The 14,286-nt window shown below is 53.3% G+C and overlaps 9 non-coding genes across 9 annotated transcripts; 5 read left to right on the top strand and 4 right to left on the bottom strand.

Annotated features, from left to right (window-relative positions):
* Positions 1-1,736: 1,736 nt before the first annotated feature.
* Positions 1,737-1,819, bottom strand: TRNAL-UAA (transfer RNA leucine (anticodon UAA)). The gene has a single exon. It is a non-coding gene; the product is annotated as a tRNA-Leu (tRNA).
* A 243-nt stretch (positions 1,820-2,062) lies between these two features.
* Positions 2,063-2,134, top strand: TRNAE-UUC (transfer RNA glutamic acid (anticodon UUC)). The gene has a single exon. It is a non-coding gene; the product is annotated as a tRNA-Glu (tRNA).
* A 630-nt stretch (positions 2,135-2,764) lies between these two features.
* On the top strand, positions 2,765-2,836 carry TRNAE-CUC (transfer RNA glutamic acid (anticodon CUC)). Its single transcript has one exon. It is a non-coding gene; the product is annotated as a tRNA-Glu (tRNA).
* A 1,126-nt stretch (positions 2,837-3,962) lies between these two features.
* Positions 3,963-4,045, bottom strand: TRNAL-UAA (transfer RNA leucine (anticodon UAA)). Its single transcript has one exon. It is a non-coding gene; the product is annotated as a tRNA-Leu (tRNA).
* A 243-nt stretch (positions 4,046-4,288) lies between these two features.
* On the top strand, positions 4,289-4,360 carry TRNAE-UUC (transfer RNA glutamic acid (anticodon UUC)). Its single transcript has one exon. It is a non-coding gene; the product is annotated as a tRNA-Glu (tRNA).
* Positions 4,361-8,414: 4,054 nt separating this feature from the next.
* Positions 8,415-8,497, bottom strand: TRNAL-UAA (transfer RNA leucine (anticodon UAA)). Its single transcript has one exon. It is a non-coding gene; the product is annotated as a tRNA-Leu (tRNA).
* Positions 8,498-9,442: 945 nt separating this feature from the next.
* TRNAE-CUC (transfer RNA glutamic acid (anticodon CUC)) lies at positions 9,443-9,514 on the top strand. The gene has a single exon. It is a non-coding gene; the product is annotated as a tRNA-Glu (tRNA).
* Positions 9,515-12,866: 3,352 nt separating this feature from the next.
* Positions 12,867-12,949, bottom strand: TRNAL-UAA (transfer RNA leucine (anticodon UAA)). Its single transcript has one exon. It is a non-coding gene; the product is annotated as a tRNA-Leu (tRNA).
* A 243-nt stretch (positions 12,950-13,192) lies between these two features.
* On the top strand, positions 13,193-13,264 carry TRNAE-UUC (transfer RNA glutamic acid (anticodon UUC)). Its single transcript has one exon. It is a non-coding gene; the product is annotated as a tRNA-Glu (tRNA).
* The last annotated feature ends 1,022 nt before the right edge of the window (positions 13,265-14,286 follow it).

Raw genomic sequence — 14,286 nt, 5'->3', positions numbered from 1 at the left:
ATAGACGAAAGCAGAGGAAAGGGGCTGGGTCCCCTGTGTCCCAGGTTGCTTTGCTCCCATTGCCCTCAGCCACCTTCATGCGCACGCAGTCCCCCACCCAGTCAGGTGCTCTATGTGGGCGTAAAGTGCAGTACCAGCTCATCAGAAAGGTAAATTGCTGGAAAACCCGGCTGCGATGTATACATCTACTTTGGAGCACTCTTCTCCCTTGCACTCTTGAATCGGTCATTCGCAATGTATTCTTCCAGCAAGCTGAATAACGAGGTAGGTGTGAGAAGGTGTACCAGCTGTCTTTGAGCTATCAGCGGCCACTAGGTGTCCCTCTTGTGATTTCCCGGGGATCCCGATTGTACAGGAATTTGTCGGTTCAGTAGCACGGGGGAGGGGATGGCCTGTGCTTGGAAGTGACAAACAGTCTGGTGGAATCATGAGTGTTTTTTCAAGTTCTGATTCATATTCGCTGTAGAATAAAATATGCTTTCAGCCCCCATGAGCTTTGTCACTAGGAGAGCAGTGTAGGAACTTTTGCAGTATGGCTGTGGGTTCCCTGGTGGTCTAGTGGTTAGGATTCGGCGCTCTCACCGCCGCGGCCTGGGTTCGATTCCCGGTCAGGGAACAGTCCTTCTTCTGCCCTTGAATGCTTTTCCTTCCCGCAGGTCAGGGCTTCTCAAAATGAATTTGCTTTTCTGACAAACAGTTTGCCTAGCATCCCGCAATCTGGCTCCTAATTTGATTTTCGCAAGGTTCCCTTTGAGTTGCTTTCCTCGGCGGGAGGAAAATCTCTTGTGCAAGGCTCTTGAGGAAGTGAGATTCTGTATTCCGAGGTGCGCTTCTTTTCGTAGGCTTCTGACCACATGGTGTGCGGCAGGAAGTCATCTTTGACAGGGCCGCAGGCTTTATCTCCAAATGGCATCCCGGACGCACTGCAACCCACCTTTTTGCTGAAACGGAAGTCTGGTTCAGGGTAATAGAAAGCTGAGCTGCACGTACCGAAAGCAGCAGAGCCCAGCGGCGGAGAGGGTGTGGCCAGGGCTGTCTGATTTGCATAGTGACCAGTGGCATCTTGGGAATGTACAGGCTTTGGAGCTTAACGGGTGCTGCAGGGGTCTGCCTGGCCGGAGAAATGCCTGTCTGGCGCTCCCCTCAGGACACACGTGTCTTCCGTTCGAGCATGGAGGGTGAGGGACATGGGTCACCCTCATATACAGGGGTGTGGGCATGGGCAGGATGGGGCGTGGGGGACCCGTCAGGGCATTGCCCGTTTGGAAGCCCGTTTGGAAGGCAAGAGGAGGCGGAGGCGGGAATCTCTGCTCAATTTTTTCCCGAGGCCTGGGGACAAGCCTTTGCACTTTTGATCCAGCCGGGCCTGCATCAGCAGATCCTGCTCCGATGGCAAGGGAGAGCCTGCAGGTGTAAATCAAAGAAAGGGGAGAAATCCGCAAGAGGCTGGTTAACAAATTCCAGTGGCAGGCCCATGTTCCCCAGGAAGCAAGTACTTCCTCCTGCTCCCTTCAGTGGGAAAAGACATAGGAGGTGTATTTCTCTAAGCAGGGGCTCTGCGTAGGTGGCACTGCATTGCTTTGGCAAGCATCCATGCTAAGTGCAGAGTAGCAGCAGACCCCACAGCTGAGACGTGAATTGGGACTGTTAAGGAAGGGCACTGGGAGGGTGAGGAGGGCAGAGGAAAATGCTTTACAAAAGCATCTGCAAGTTCCTACACACCCGCTGAAAACCCATACCAGGGATGGGGCTCGAACCCATGCGGACAACTGTCCATTGGATCTTAAGTCCAACGCCTTAACCACTCGGCCACCCTGGTGAGACCCTAGGCCCTGCCTTACTCAGCTCCCTTTTCATGCTGGCTGCTCCAGCGCAGGCTGTCCAGCAAGAGGTGATTGCAGAGTAAAAAGGCTTTTGCAGGAGGATAAAGGTAATTGCTTATGACAAACACACTGTGTGACACCTAACTTTTCCCCACTCGTACTTTATGGGCAATCTATACAGTGGAGTTAGCTTAGTCACAATAAGGAAGTGAGCAAGGCAGGCTCACAAGAGCATCTCCTCCCTGGTGGTCTAGTGGCTAGGATTCGGCGCTTTCACCGCCGCGGCCCGGGTTCGATTCCCGGTCAGGGAAGATCCCTCTAAGACGTAGACGTGCGTAATTTGTCCACGCAGCTCAGCTTTTTTTAATCGAAGGTCCTTAAAAAGGCACCCCGACCTATAGACGAAAGCAGAGGAAAGGGGCTGGGTCCCCTGTGTCCCAGGTTGCTTTGCTCCCATTGCCCTCAGCCACCTTCATGCGCACGCAGTCCCCCACCCAGTCAGGTGCTCTATGTGGGCGTAAAGTGCAGTACCAGCTCATCAGAAAGGTAAATTGCTGGAAAACCCGGCTGCGATGTATACATCTACTTTGGAGCACTCTTCTCCCTTGCACTCTTGAGTCGGTCATTCGCAATGTATTCTTCCAGCAAGCTGAATAACGAGGTAGGTGTGAGAAGGTGTACCAGCTGTCTTTGAGCTATCAGCGGCCACTAGGTGTCCCTCTTGTGATTTCCCGGGGATCCCGATTGTACAGGAATTCGTCGGTTCAGTAGCACGGGGGAGGGGATGGCCTGTGCTTGGAAGTGACAAACAGTCTGGTGGAATCATGAGTGTTTTTTCAAGTTCTGATTCATATTCGCTGTAGAATAAAATATGCTTTCAGCCCCCATGAGCTTTGTCACTAGGAGAGCAGTGTAGGAACTTTTGCTGTATGGCTGTGGGTTCCCTGGTGGTCTAGTGGTTAGGATTCGGCGCTCTCACCGCCGCGGCCCGGGTTCGATTCCCGGTCAGGGAACAGTCCTTCTTCTGCCCTTGAATGCTTTTCCTTCCCGCAGGTCAGGGCTTCTCAAAATGAATTTGCTTTTCTGACAAACAGTTTGCCTAGCATCCCGCAATCTGGCTCCTAATTTGATTTTCGCAAGGTTCCCTTTGAGTTGCTTTCCTCGGCGGGAGGAAAATCTCTTGTGCAAGGCTCTTGAGGAAGTGAGATTCTGTATTCCGAGGTGCGCTTCTTTTCGTAGGCTTCTGACCACATGGTGTGCGGCAGGAAGTCATCTTTGACAGGGCCGCAGGCTTTGTCTCCAAATGGCATCCCGGACCCACTGCAACCCACCTTTTTGCTGAAACGGAAGTCTGGTTCAGGGTAAGAAAAAGCTGAGCTGCACGTACCGAAAGCAGCAGAGCCCAGCGGCGGAGAGGGTGTGGCCAGGGCTGTCTGATTTGCATAGTGACCAGTGGCATCTTGGGAATGTACAGGCTTTGGAGCCTAACGGGTGCTGCAGGGGTCTGCCTGGCCGGAGAAATGCCTGTCTGGCGCTCCCCTCAGGACACACGTGTCTTCCGTTCGAGCATGGAGGGTGAGGGACATGGGTCACCCTCATATACAGGGGTGTGGGCATGGGCAGGATGGGGCGTGGGGGACCCGTCAGGGCATTGCCCGTTTGGAAGCCCGTTCGGAAGGCAAGAGGAGGCGGAGGCGGAGGCGGGAATCTCTGCTCAATTTTTTCCCGAGGCCTGGGGACAAGCCTTTGCACATTTGATCCAGCCGGGCCTGCATCAGCAGATCCTGCTCCGATGGCAAGGGAGAGCCTGCAGGTGTAAATCAAAGAAAGGGGAGAAATCCGCAAGAGGCGGGTTAACAAATTCCAGTGGCAGGCCCATGTTCCCCAGGAAGCAAGTACTTCCTCCTGCTCCCTTCAGTGGGAAAAGACATAGGAGGTGTATTTCTCTAAGCAGGGGCTCTGCGTAGGTGGCACTGCATTGCTTTGGGAAGCATCCATGCTAAGTGCAGAGTAGCAGCAGACCCCACAGCTGAGACGTGAATTGGGACTGTTAAGGAAGGGCACTGGGAGGGTGAGGAGGGCAGAGGAAAATGCTTTAAAAAAGCATCTGCAAGTTCCTACACACCCGCTGAAAACCCATACCAGGGATGGGGCTCGAACCCATGCGGACAACTGTCCATTGGATCTTAAGTCCAACGCCTTAACCACTCGGCCACCCTGGTGAGACCCTAGGCCCTGCCTTACTCAGCTCCCTTTTCATGCTGGCTGCTCCAGCGCAGGCTGTCCAGCAAGAGGTGATTGCAGAGTAAAAAGGCTTTTGCAGGAGGATAAAGGTAATTGCTTATGACAAACACACTGTGTGACACCTAACTTTTCCCCACTCGTACTTTATGGGCAATCTATACAGTGGAGTTAGCTTAGTCACAATAAGGAAGTGAGCAAGGCAGGCTCCCAAGAGCATCTCCTCCCTGGTGGTCTAGTGGCTAGGATTCGGCGCTTTCACCGCCGCGGCCCGGGTTCGATTCCCGGTCAGGGAAGATCCCTCTAAGACGTAGACGTGCGTAATTTGTCCACGCAGCTCAGCTTTTTTTAATCGAAGGTCCTTAAAAAGGCACCCCGACCTATAGACGAAAGCAGAGGAAAGGGGCTGGGTCCCCTGTGTCCCAGGTTGCTTTGCTCCCATTGCCCTCAGCCACCTTCATGCGCACGCAGTCCCCCACCCAGTCAGGTGCTCTATGTGGGCGTAAAGTGCAGTACCAGCTCATCAGAAAGGTAAATTGCTGGAAAACCCGGCTGCGATGTATACATCTACTTTGGAGCACTCTTCTCCCTTGCACTCTTGAATCGGTCATTCGCAATGTATTCTTCCAGCAAGCTGAATAACGAGGTAGGTGTGAGAAGGTGTACCAGCTGTCTTTGAGCTATCAGCGGCCACTAGGTGTCCCTCTTGTGATTTCCCGGGGATCCCGATTGTACAGGAATTTGTCGGTTCAGTAGCACGGGGGAGGGGATGGCCTGTGCTTGGAAGTGACAAACAGTCTGGTGGAATCATGAGTGTTTTTTCAAGTTCTGATTCATATTCGCTGTAGAATAAAATATGCTTTCAGCCCCCATGAGCTTTGTCACTAGGAGAGCAGTGTAGGAACTTTTGCAGTATGGCTGTGGGTTCCCTGGTGGTCTAGTGGTTAGGATTCGGCGCTCTCACCGCCGCGGCCTGGGTTCGATTCCCGGTCAGGGAACAGTCCTTCTTCTGCCCTTGAATGCTTTTCCTTCCCGCAGGTCAGGGCTTCTCAAAATGAATTTGCTTTTCTGACAAACAGTTTGCCTAGCATCCCGCAATCTGGCTCCTAATTTGATTTTCGCAAGGTTCCCTTTGAGTTGCTTTCCTCGGCGGGAGGAAAATCTCTTGTGCAAGGCTCTTGAGGAAGTGAGATTCTGTATTCCGAGGTGCGCTTCTTTTCGTAGGCTTCTGACCACATGGTGTGCGGCAGGAAGTCATCTTTGACAGGGCCGCAGGCTTTATCTCCAAATGGCATCCCGGACGCACTGCAACCCACCTTTTTGCTGAAACGGAAGTCTGGTTCAGGGTAATAGAAAGCTGAGCTGTACGTACCGAAAGCAGCAGAGCCCAGCGGCGGAGAGGGTGTGGCCAGGGCTGTCTGATTTGCATAGTGACCAGTGGCATCTTGGGAATGTACAGGCTTTGGAGCTTAACGGGTGCTGCAGGGGTCTGCCTGGCCGGAGAAATGCCTGTCTGGCGCTCCCCTCAGGACACACGTGTCTTCCGTTCGAGCATGGAGGGTGAGGGACATGGGTCACCCTCATATACAGGGGTGTGGGCATGGGCAGGATGGGGCGTGGGGGACCCGTCAGGGCATTGCCCGTTTGGAAGCCCGTTCGGAAGGCAAGAGGAGGCGGAGGCGGAGGCGGGAATCTCTGCTCAATTTTTTCCCGAGGCCTGGGGACAAGCCTTTGCACATTTGATCCAGCCGGGCCTGCATCAGCAGATCCTGCTCCGATGGCAAGGGAGAGCCTGCAGGTGTAAATCAAAGAAAGGGGAGAAATCCGCAAGAGGCGGGTTAACAAATTCCAGTGGCAGGCCCATGTTCCCCAGGAAGCAAGTACTTCCTCCTGCTCCCTTCAGTGGGAAAAGACATAGGAGGTGTATTTCTCTAAGCAGGGGCTCTGCGTAGGTGGCACTGCATTGCTTTGGGAAGCATCCATGCTAAGTGCAGAGTAGCAGCAGACCCCACAGCTGAGACGTGAATTGGGACTGTTAAGGAAGGGCACTGGGAGGGTGAGGAGGGCAGAGGAAAATGCTTTACAAAAGCATCTGCAAGTTCCTACACACCCGCTGAAAACCCATACCAGGGATGGGGCTCGAACCCATGCGGCCAACTGTCCATTGGATCTTAAGTCCAACGCCTTAACCACTCGGCCACCCTGGTGAGACCCTAGGCCCTGCCTTACTCAGCTCCCTTTTCATGCTGGCTGCTCCAGCGCAGGCTGTCCAGCAAGAGGTGATTGCAGAGTAAAAAGGCTTTTGCAGGAGGATAAAGGTAATTGCTTATGACAAACACACTGTGTGACACCTAACTTTTCCCCACTCGTACTTTATGGGCAATCTATACAGTGGAGTTAGCTTAGTCACAATAAGGAAGTGAGCAAGGCAGGCTCACAAGAGCATCTCCTCCCTGGTGGTCTAGTGGCTAGGATTCGGTGCTTTCACCGCCGCGGCCCGGGTTCGATTCCCGGTCAGGGAAGATCCCTCTAAGACGTAGACGTGCGTAATTTGTCCACGCAGCTCAGCTTTTTTTAATCGAAGGTCCTTAAAAAGGCACCCCGACCTATAGACGAAAGCAGAGGAAAGGGGCTGGGTCCCCTGTGTCCCAGGTTGCTTTGCTCCCATTGCCCTCAGCCACCTTCATGCGCACGCAGTCCCCCACCCAGTCAGGTGCTCTATGTGGGCGTAAAGTGCAGTACCAGCTCATCAGAAAGGTAAATTGCTGGAAAACCCGGCTGCGATGTATACATCTACTTTGGAGCACTCTTCTCCCTTGCACTCTTGAATCGGTCATTCGCAATGTATTCTTCCAGCAAGCTGAATAACGAGGTAGGTGTGAGAAGGTGTACCAGCTGTCTTTGAGCTATCAGCGGCCACTAGGTGTCCCTCTTGTGATTTCCCGGGGATCCCGATTGTACAGGAATTCGTCGGTTCAGTAGCACGGGGGAGGGGATGGCCTGTGCTTGGAAGTGACAAACAGTCTGGTGGAATCATGAGTGTTTTTTCAAGTTCTGATTCATATTCGCTGTAGAATAAAATATGCTTTCAGCCCCCATGAGCTTTGTCACTAGGAGAGCAGTGTAGGAACTTTTGCTGTATGGCTCTGGGTTCCCTGGTGGTCTAGTGGTTAGGATTCGGCACTCTCACCGCCGCGGCCCGGGTTCGATTCCCGGTCAGGGAACAGTCCTTCTTCTGCCCTTGAATGCTTTTCCTTCCCGCAGGTCAGGGCTTCTCAAAATGAATTTGCTTTTCTGACAAACAGTTTGCCTAGCATCCCGCAATCTGGCTCCTAATTTGATTTTCGCAAGGTTCCCTTTGAGTTGCTTTCCTCGGTGGGAGGAAAATCTCTTGTGCAAGGCTCTTGAGGAAGTGAGATTCTGTATTCCGAGGTGCGCTTCTTTTCGTAGGCTTCTGACCACATGGTGTGCGGCAGGAAGTCATCTTTGACAGGGCCGCAGGCTTTGTCTCCAAATGGCATCCCGGACCCACTGCAACCCACCTTTTTGCTGAAACGGAAGTCTGGTTCAGGGTAAGAAAAAGCTGAGCTGCACGTACCGAAAGCAGCAGAGCCCAGCGGCGGAGAGGGTGTGGCCAGGGCTGTCTGATTTGCATAGTGACCAGTGGCATCTTGGGAATGTACAGGCTTTGGAGCCTAACGGGTGCTGCAGGGGTCTGCCTGGCCGGAGAAATGCCTGTCTGGCGCTCCCCTCAGGACACACGTGTCTTCCGTTCGAGCATGGAGGGTGAGGGACATGGGTCACCCTCATATACAGGGGTGTGGGCATGGGCAGGATGGGGCGTGGGGGACCCGTCAGGGCATTGCCCGTTTGGAAGCCCGTTCGGAAGGCAAGAGGAGGCGGAGGCGGAGGCGGGAATCTCTGCTCAATTTTTTCCCGAGGCCTGGGGACAAGCCTTTGCACATTTGATCCAGCCGGGCCTGCATCAGCAGATCCTGCTCCGATGGCAAGGGAGAGCCTGCAGGTGTAAATCAAAGAAAGGGGAGAAATCCGCAAGAGGCGGGTTAACAAATTCCAGTGGCAGGCCCATGTTCCCCAGGAAGCAAGTACTTCCTCCTGCTCCCTTCAGTGGGAAAAGACATAGGAGGTGTATTTCTCTAAGCAGGGGCTCTGCGTAGGTGGCACTGCATTGCTTTGGGAAGCATCCATGCTAAGTGCAGAGTAGCAGCAGACCCCACAGCTGAGACGTGAATTGGGACTGTTAAGGAAGGGCACTGGGAGGGTGAGGAGGGCAGAGGAAAATGCTTTAAAAAAGCATCTGCAAGTTCCTACACACCCGCTGAAAACCCATACCAGGGATGGGGCTCGAACCCATGCGGACAACTGTCCATTGGATCTTAAGTCCAACGCCTTAACCACTCGGCCACCCTGGTGAGACCCTAGGCCCTGCCTTACTCAGCTCCCTTTTCATGCTGGCTGCTCCAGCGCAGGCTGTCCAGCAAGAGGTGATTGCAGAGTAAAAAGGCTTTTGCAGGAGGATAAAGGTAATTGCTTATGACAAACACACTGTGTGACACCTAACTTTTCCCCACTCGTACTTTATGGGCAATCTATACAGTGGAGTTAGCTTAGTCACAATAAGGAAGTGAGCAAGGCAGGCTCACAAGAGCATCTCCTCCCTGGTGGTCTAGTGGCTAGGATTCGGCGCTTTCACCGCCGCGGCCCGGGTTTGATTCCCGGTCAGGGAAGATCCCTCTAAGACGTAGACGTGCGTAATTTGTCCACGCAGCTCAGCTTTTTTTAATCGAAGGTCCTTAAAAAGGCACCCCGACCTATAGACGAAAGCAGAGGAAAGGGGCTGGGTCCCCTGTGTCCCAGGTTGCTTTGCTCCCATTGCCCTCAGCCACCTTCATGCGCACGCAGTCCCCCACCCAGTCAGGTGCTCTATGTGGGCGTAAAGTGCAGTACCAGCTCATCAGAAAGGTAAATTGCTGGAAAACCCGGCTGCGATGTATACATCTACTTTGGAGCACTCTTCTCCCTTGCACTCTTGAATCGGTCATTTGCAATGTATTCTTCCAGCAAGCTGAATAACGAGGTAGGTGTGAGAAGGTGTACCAGCTGTCTATGAGCTATCAGCGGCCACTAGGTGTCCCTCTTGTGATTTCCCGGGGATCCCGATTGTACAGGAATTCGTCGGTTCAGTAGCACGGGGGAGGGGATGGCCTGTGCTTGGAAGTGACAAACAGTCTGGTGGAATCATGAGTGTTTTTTCAAGTTCTGATTCATATTCACTGTAGAATAAAATATGCTTTCAGCCCCCATGAGCTTTGTCACTAGGAGAGCAGTGTAGGAACTTTTGCTGTATGGCTGTGGGTTCCCTGGTGGTCTAGTGGTTAGGATTCGGCGCTCTCACCGCCGCGGCCCGGGTTCGATTCCCGGTCAGGGAACAGTCCTTCTTCTGCCCTTGAATGCTTTTCCTTCCCGCAGGTCAGGGCTTCTCAAAATGAATTTGCTTTTCTGACAAACAGTTTGCCTAGCATCCCGCAATCTGGCTCCTAATTAGATTTTCGCAAGGTTCCCTTTGAGTTGCTTTCCTCGGCGGGAGGAAAATCTCTTGTGCAAGGCTCTTGAGGAAGTGAGATTCTGTATTCCGAGGTGCGCTTCTTTTCGTAGGCTTCTGACCACATGGTGTGCGGCAGGAAGTCATCTTTGACAGGGCCGCAGGCTTTATCTCCAAATGGCATCCCGGACGCACTGCAACCCACCTTTTTGCTGAAACGGAAGTCTGGTTCAGGGTAATAGAAAGCTGAGCTGTACGTACCGAAAGCAGCAGAGCCCAGCGGCGGAGAGGGTGTGGCCAGGGCTGTCTGATTTGCATAGTGACCAGTGGCATCTTGGGAATGTACAGGCTTTGGAGCTTAACGGGTGCTGCAGGGGTCTGCCTGGCCGGAGAAATGCCTGTCTGGCGCTCCCCTCAGGACACACGTGTCTTCCGTTCGAGCATGGAGGGTGAGGGACATGGGTCACCCTCATATACAGGGGTGTGGGCATGGGCAGGATGGGGCGTGGGGGACCCGTCAGGGCATTGCCCGTTTGGAAGCCCGTTCGGAAGGCAAGAGGAGGCGGAGGCGGAGGCGGGAATCTCTGCTCAATTTTTTCCCGAGGCCTGGGGACAAGCCTTTGCACATTTGATCCAGCCGGGCCTGCATCAGCAGATCCTGCTCCGATGGCAAGGGAGAGCCTGCAGGTGTAAATCAAAGAAAGGGGAGAAATCCGCAAGAGGCGGGTTAACAAATTCCAGTGGCAGGCCCATGTTCCCCAGGAAGCAAGTACTTCCTCCTGCTCCCTTCAGTGGGAAAAGACATAGGAGGTGTATTTCTCTAAGCAGGGGCTCTGCGTAGGTGGCACTGCATTGCTTTGGGAAGCATCCATGCTAAGTGCAGAGTAGCAGCAGACCCCACAGCTGAGACGTGAATTGGGACTGTTAAGGAAGGGCACTGGGAGGGTGAGGAGGGCAGAGGAAAATGCTTTACAAAAGCATCTGCAAGTTCCTACACACCCGCTGAAAACCCATACCAGGGATGGGGCTCGAACCCATGCGGCCAACTGTCCATTGGATCTTAAGTCCAACGCCTTAACCACTCGGCCACCCTGGTGAGACCCTAGGCCCTGCCTTACTCAGCTCCCTTTTCATGCTGGCTGCTCCAGCGCAGGCTGTCCAGCAAGAGGTGATTGCAGAGTAAAAAGGCTTTTGCAGGAGGATAAAGGTAATTGCTTATGACAAACACACTGTGTGACACCTAACTTTTCCCCACTCGTACTTTATGGGCAATCTATACAGTGGAGTTAGCTTAGTCACAATAAGGAAGTGAGCAAGGCAGGCTCACAAGAGCATCTCCTCCCTGGTGGTCTAGTGGCTAGGATTCGGTGCTTTCACCGCCGCGGCCCGGGTTCGATTCCCGGTCAGGGAAGATCCCTCTAAGACGTAGACGTGCGTAATTTGTCCACGCAGCTCAGCTTTTTTTAATCGAAGGTCCTTAAAAAGGCACCCCGACCTATAGACGAAAGCAGAGGAAAGGGGCTGGGTCCCCTGTGTCCCAGGTTGCTTTGCTCCCATTGCCCTCAGCCACCTTCATGCGCACGCAGTCCCCCACCCAGTCAGGTGCTCTATGTGGGCGTAAAGTGCAGTACCAGCTCATCAGAAAGGTAAATTGCTGGAAAACCCGGCTGCGATGTATACATCTACTTTGGAGCACTCTTCTCCCTTGCACTCTTGAATCGGTCATTCGCAATGTATTCTTCCAGCAAGCTGAATAACGAGGTAGGTGTGAGAAGGTGTACCAGCTGTCTTTGAGCTATCAGCGGCCACTAGGTGTCCCTCTTGTGATTTCCCGGGGATCCCGATTGTACAGGAATTCGTCGGTTCAGTAGCACGGGGGAGGGGATGGCCTGTGCTTGGAAGTGACAAACAGTCTGGTGGAATCATGAGTGTTTTTTCAAGTTCTGATTCATATTCGCTGTAGAATAAAATATGCTTTCAGCCCCCATGAGCTTTGTCACTAGGAGAGCAGTGTAGGAACTTTTGCTGTATGGCTCTGGGTTCCCTGGTGGTCTAGTGGTTAGGATTCGGCACTCTCACCGCCGCGGCCCGGGTTCGATTCCCGGTCAGGGAACAGTCCTTCTTCTGCCCTTGAATGCTTTTCCTTCCCGCAGGTCAGGGCTTCTCAAAATGAATTTGCTTTTCTGACAAACAGTTTGCCTAGCATCCCGCAATCTGGCTCCTAATTTGATTTTCGCAAGGTTCCCTTTGAGTTGCTTTCCTCGGCGGGAGGAAAATCTCTTGTGCAAGGCTCTTGAGGAAGTGAGATTCTGTATTCCGAGGTGCGCTTCTTTTCGTAGGCTTCTGACCACATGGTGTGCGGCAGGAAGTCATCTTTGACAGGGCCGCAGGCTTTGTCTCCAAATGGCATCCCGGACCCACTGCAACCCACCTTTTTGCTGAAACGGAAGTCTGGTTCAGGGTAAGAAAAAGCTGAGCTGCACGTACCGAAAGCAGCAGAGCCCAGCGGCGGAGAGGGTGTGGCCAGGGCTGTCTGATTTGCATAGTGACCAGTGGCATCTTGGGAATGTACAGGCTTTGGAGCCTAACGGGTGCTGCAGGGGTCTGCCTGGCCGGAGAAATGCCTGTCTGGCGCTCCCCTCAGGACACACGTGTCTTCCGTTCGAGCATGGAGGGTGAGGGACATGGGTCACCCTCATATACAGGGGTGTGGGCATGGGCAGGATGGGGCGTGGGGGACCCGTCAGGGCATTGCCCGTTTGGAAGCCCGTTCGGAAGGCAAGAGGAGGCGGAGGCGGAGGCGGGAATCTCTGCTCAATTTTTTCCCGAGGCCTGGGGACAAGCCTTTGCACATTTGATCCAGCCGGGCCTGCATCAGCAGATCCTGCTCCGATGGCAAGGGAGAGCCTGCAGGTGTAAATCAAAGAAAGGGGAGAAATCCGCAAGAGGCGGGTTAACAAATTCCAGTGGCAGGCCCATGTTCCCCAGGAAGCAAGTACTTCCTCCTGCTCCCTTCAGTGGGAAAAGACATAGGAGGTGTATTTCTCTAAGCAGGGGCTCTGCGTAGGTGGCACTGCATTGCTTTGGGAAGCATCCATGCTAAGTGCAGAGTAGCAGCAGACCCCACAGCTGAGACGTGAATTGGGACTGTTAAGGAAGGGCACTGGGAGGGTGAGGAGGGCAGAGGAAAATGCTTTAAAAAAGCATCTGCAAGTTCCTACACACCCGCTGAAAACCCATACCAGGGATGGGACTCGAACCCATGCGGACAACTGTCCATTGGATCTTAAGTCCAACGCCTTAACCACTCGGCCACCCTGGTGAGACCCTAGGCCCTGCCTTACTCAGCTCCCTTTTCATGCTGGCTGCTCCAGCGCAGGCTGTCCAGCAAGAGGTGATTGCAGAGTAAAAAGGCTTTTGCAGGAGGATAAAGGTAATTGCTTATGACAAACACACTGTGTGACACCTAACTTTTCCCCACTCGTACTTTATGGGCAATCTATACAGTGGAGTTAGCTTAGTCACAATAAGGAAGTGAGCAAGGCAGGCTCACAAGAGCATCTCCTCCCTGGTGGTCTAGTGGCTAGGATTCGGCGCTTTCACCGCCGCGGCCCGGGTTCGATTCCCGGTCAGGGAAGATCCCTCTAAGACGTAGACGTGCGTAATTTGTCCACGCAGCTCAGCTTTTTTTAATCGAAGGTCCTTAAAAAGGCACCCCGACCTATAGACGAAAGCAGAGGAAAGGGGCTGGGTCCCCTGTGTCCCAGGTTGCTTTGCTCCCATTGCCCTCAGCCACCTTCATGCGCACGCAGTCCCCCACCCAGTCAGGTGCTCTATGTGGGCGTAAAGTGCAGTACCAGCTCATCAGAAAGGTAAATTGCTGGAAAACCCGGCTGCGATGTATACATCTACTTTGGAGCACTCTTCTCCCTTGCACTCTTGAATCGGTCATTCGCAATGTATTCTTCCAGCAAGCTGAATAACGAGGTAGGTGTGAGAAGGTGTACCAGCTGTCTTTGAGCTATCAGCGGCCACTAGGTGTCCCTCTTGTGATTTCCCGGGGATCCCGATTGTACAGGAATTCGTCGGTTCAGTAGCACGGGGGAGGGGATGGCCTGTGCTTGGAAGTGACAAACAGTCTGGTGGAATCATGAGTGTTTTTTCAAGTTCTGATTCATATTCGCTGTAGAATAAAATATGCTTTCAGCCCCCATGAGCTTTGTCACTAGGAGAGCAGTGTAGGAACTTTTGCTGTATGGCTGTGGGTTCCCTGGTGGTCTAGTGGTTAGGATTCGGCACTCTCACCGCCGCGGCCCGGGTTCGATTCCCGGTCAGGGAACAGTCCTTCTTCTGCCCTTGAATGCTTTTCCTTTCCTCAGGTCAGGGCTTCTCAAAATGAATTTGCTTTTCTGACAAACAGTTTGCCTAGCATCCCGCAATCTGGCTCCTAATTTGATTTTCGCAAGGTTCCCTTTGAGTTGCTTTCCTCGGCGGGAGGAAAATCTCTTGTGCAAGGCTCTTGAGGAAGTGAGATTCTGTATTCCGAGGTGCGCTTCTTTTCGTAGGCTTCTGACCACATGGTGTGCGGCAGGAAGTCATCTTTGACAGGGCCGCAGGCTTTGTCTCCAAATGGCATCCCGGACCCACTGCAACCCACCT

This window comes from Triturus cristatus, chromosome 5_2 (genome assembly GCF_964204655.1).
Source record: "Triturus cristatus chromosome 5_2, aTriCri1.1, whole genome shotgun sequence".
Taxonomy (NCBI): Eukaryota; Metazoa; Chordata; class Amphibia; order Caudata; family Salamandridae; genus Triturus; species Triturus cristatus.
The sequence above is the reverse complement of the archived record's forward strand: the minus strand, read 5'-3'. Positions and strand labels throughout refer to the sequence as shown.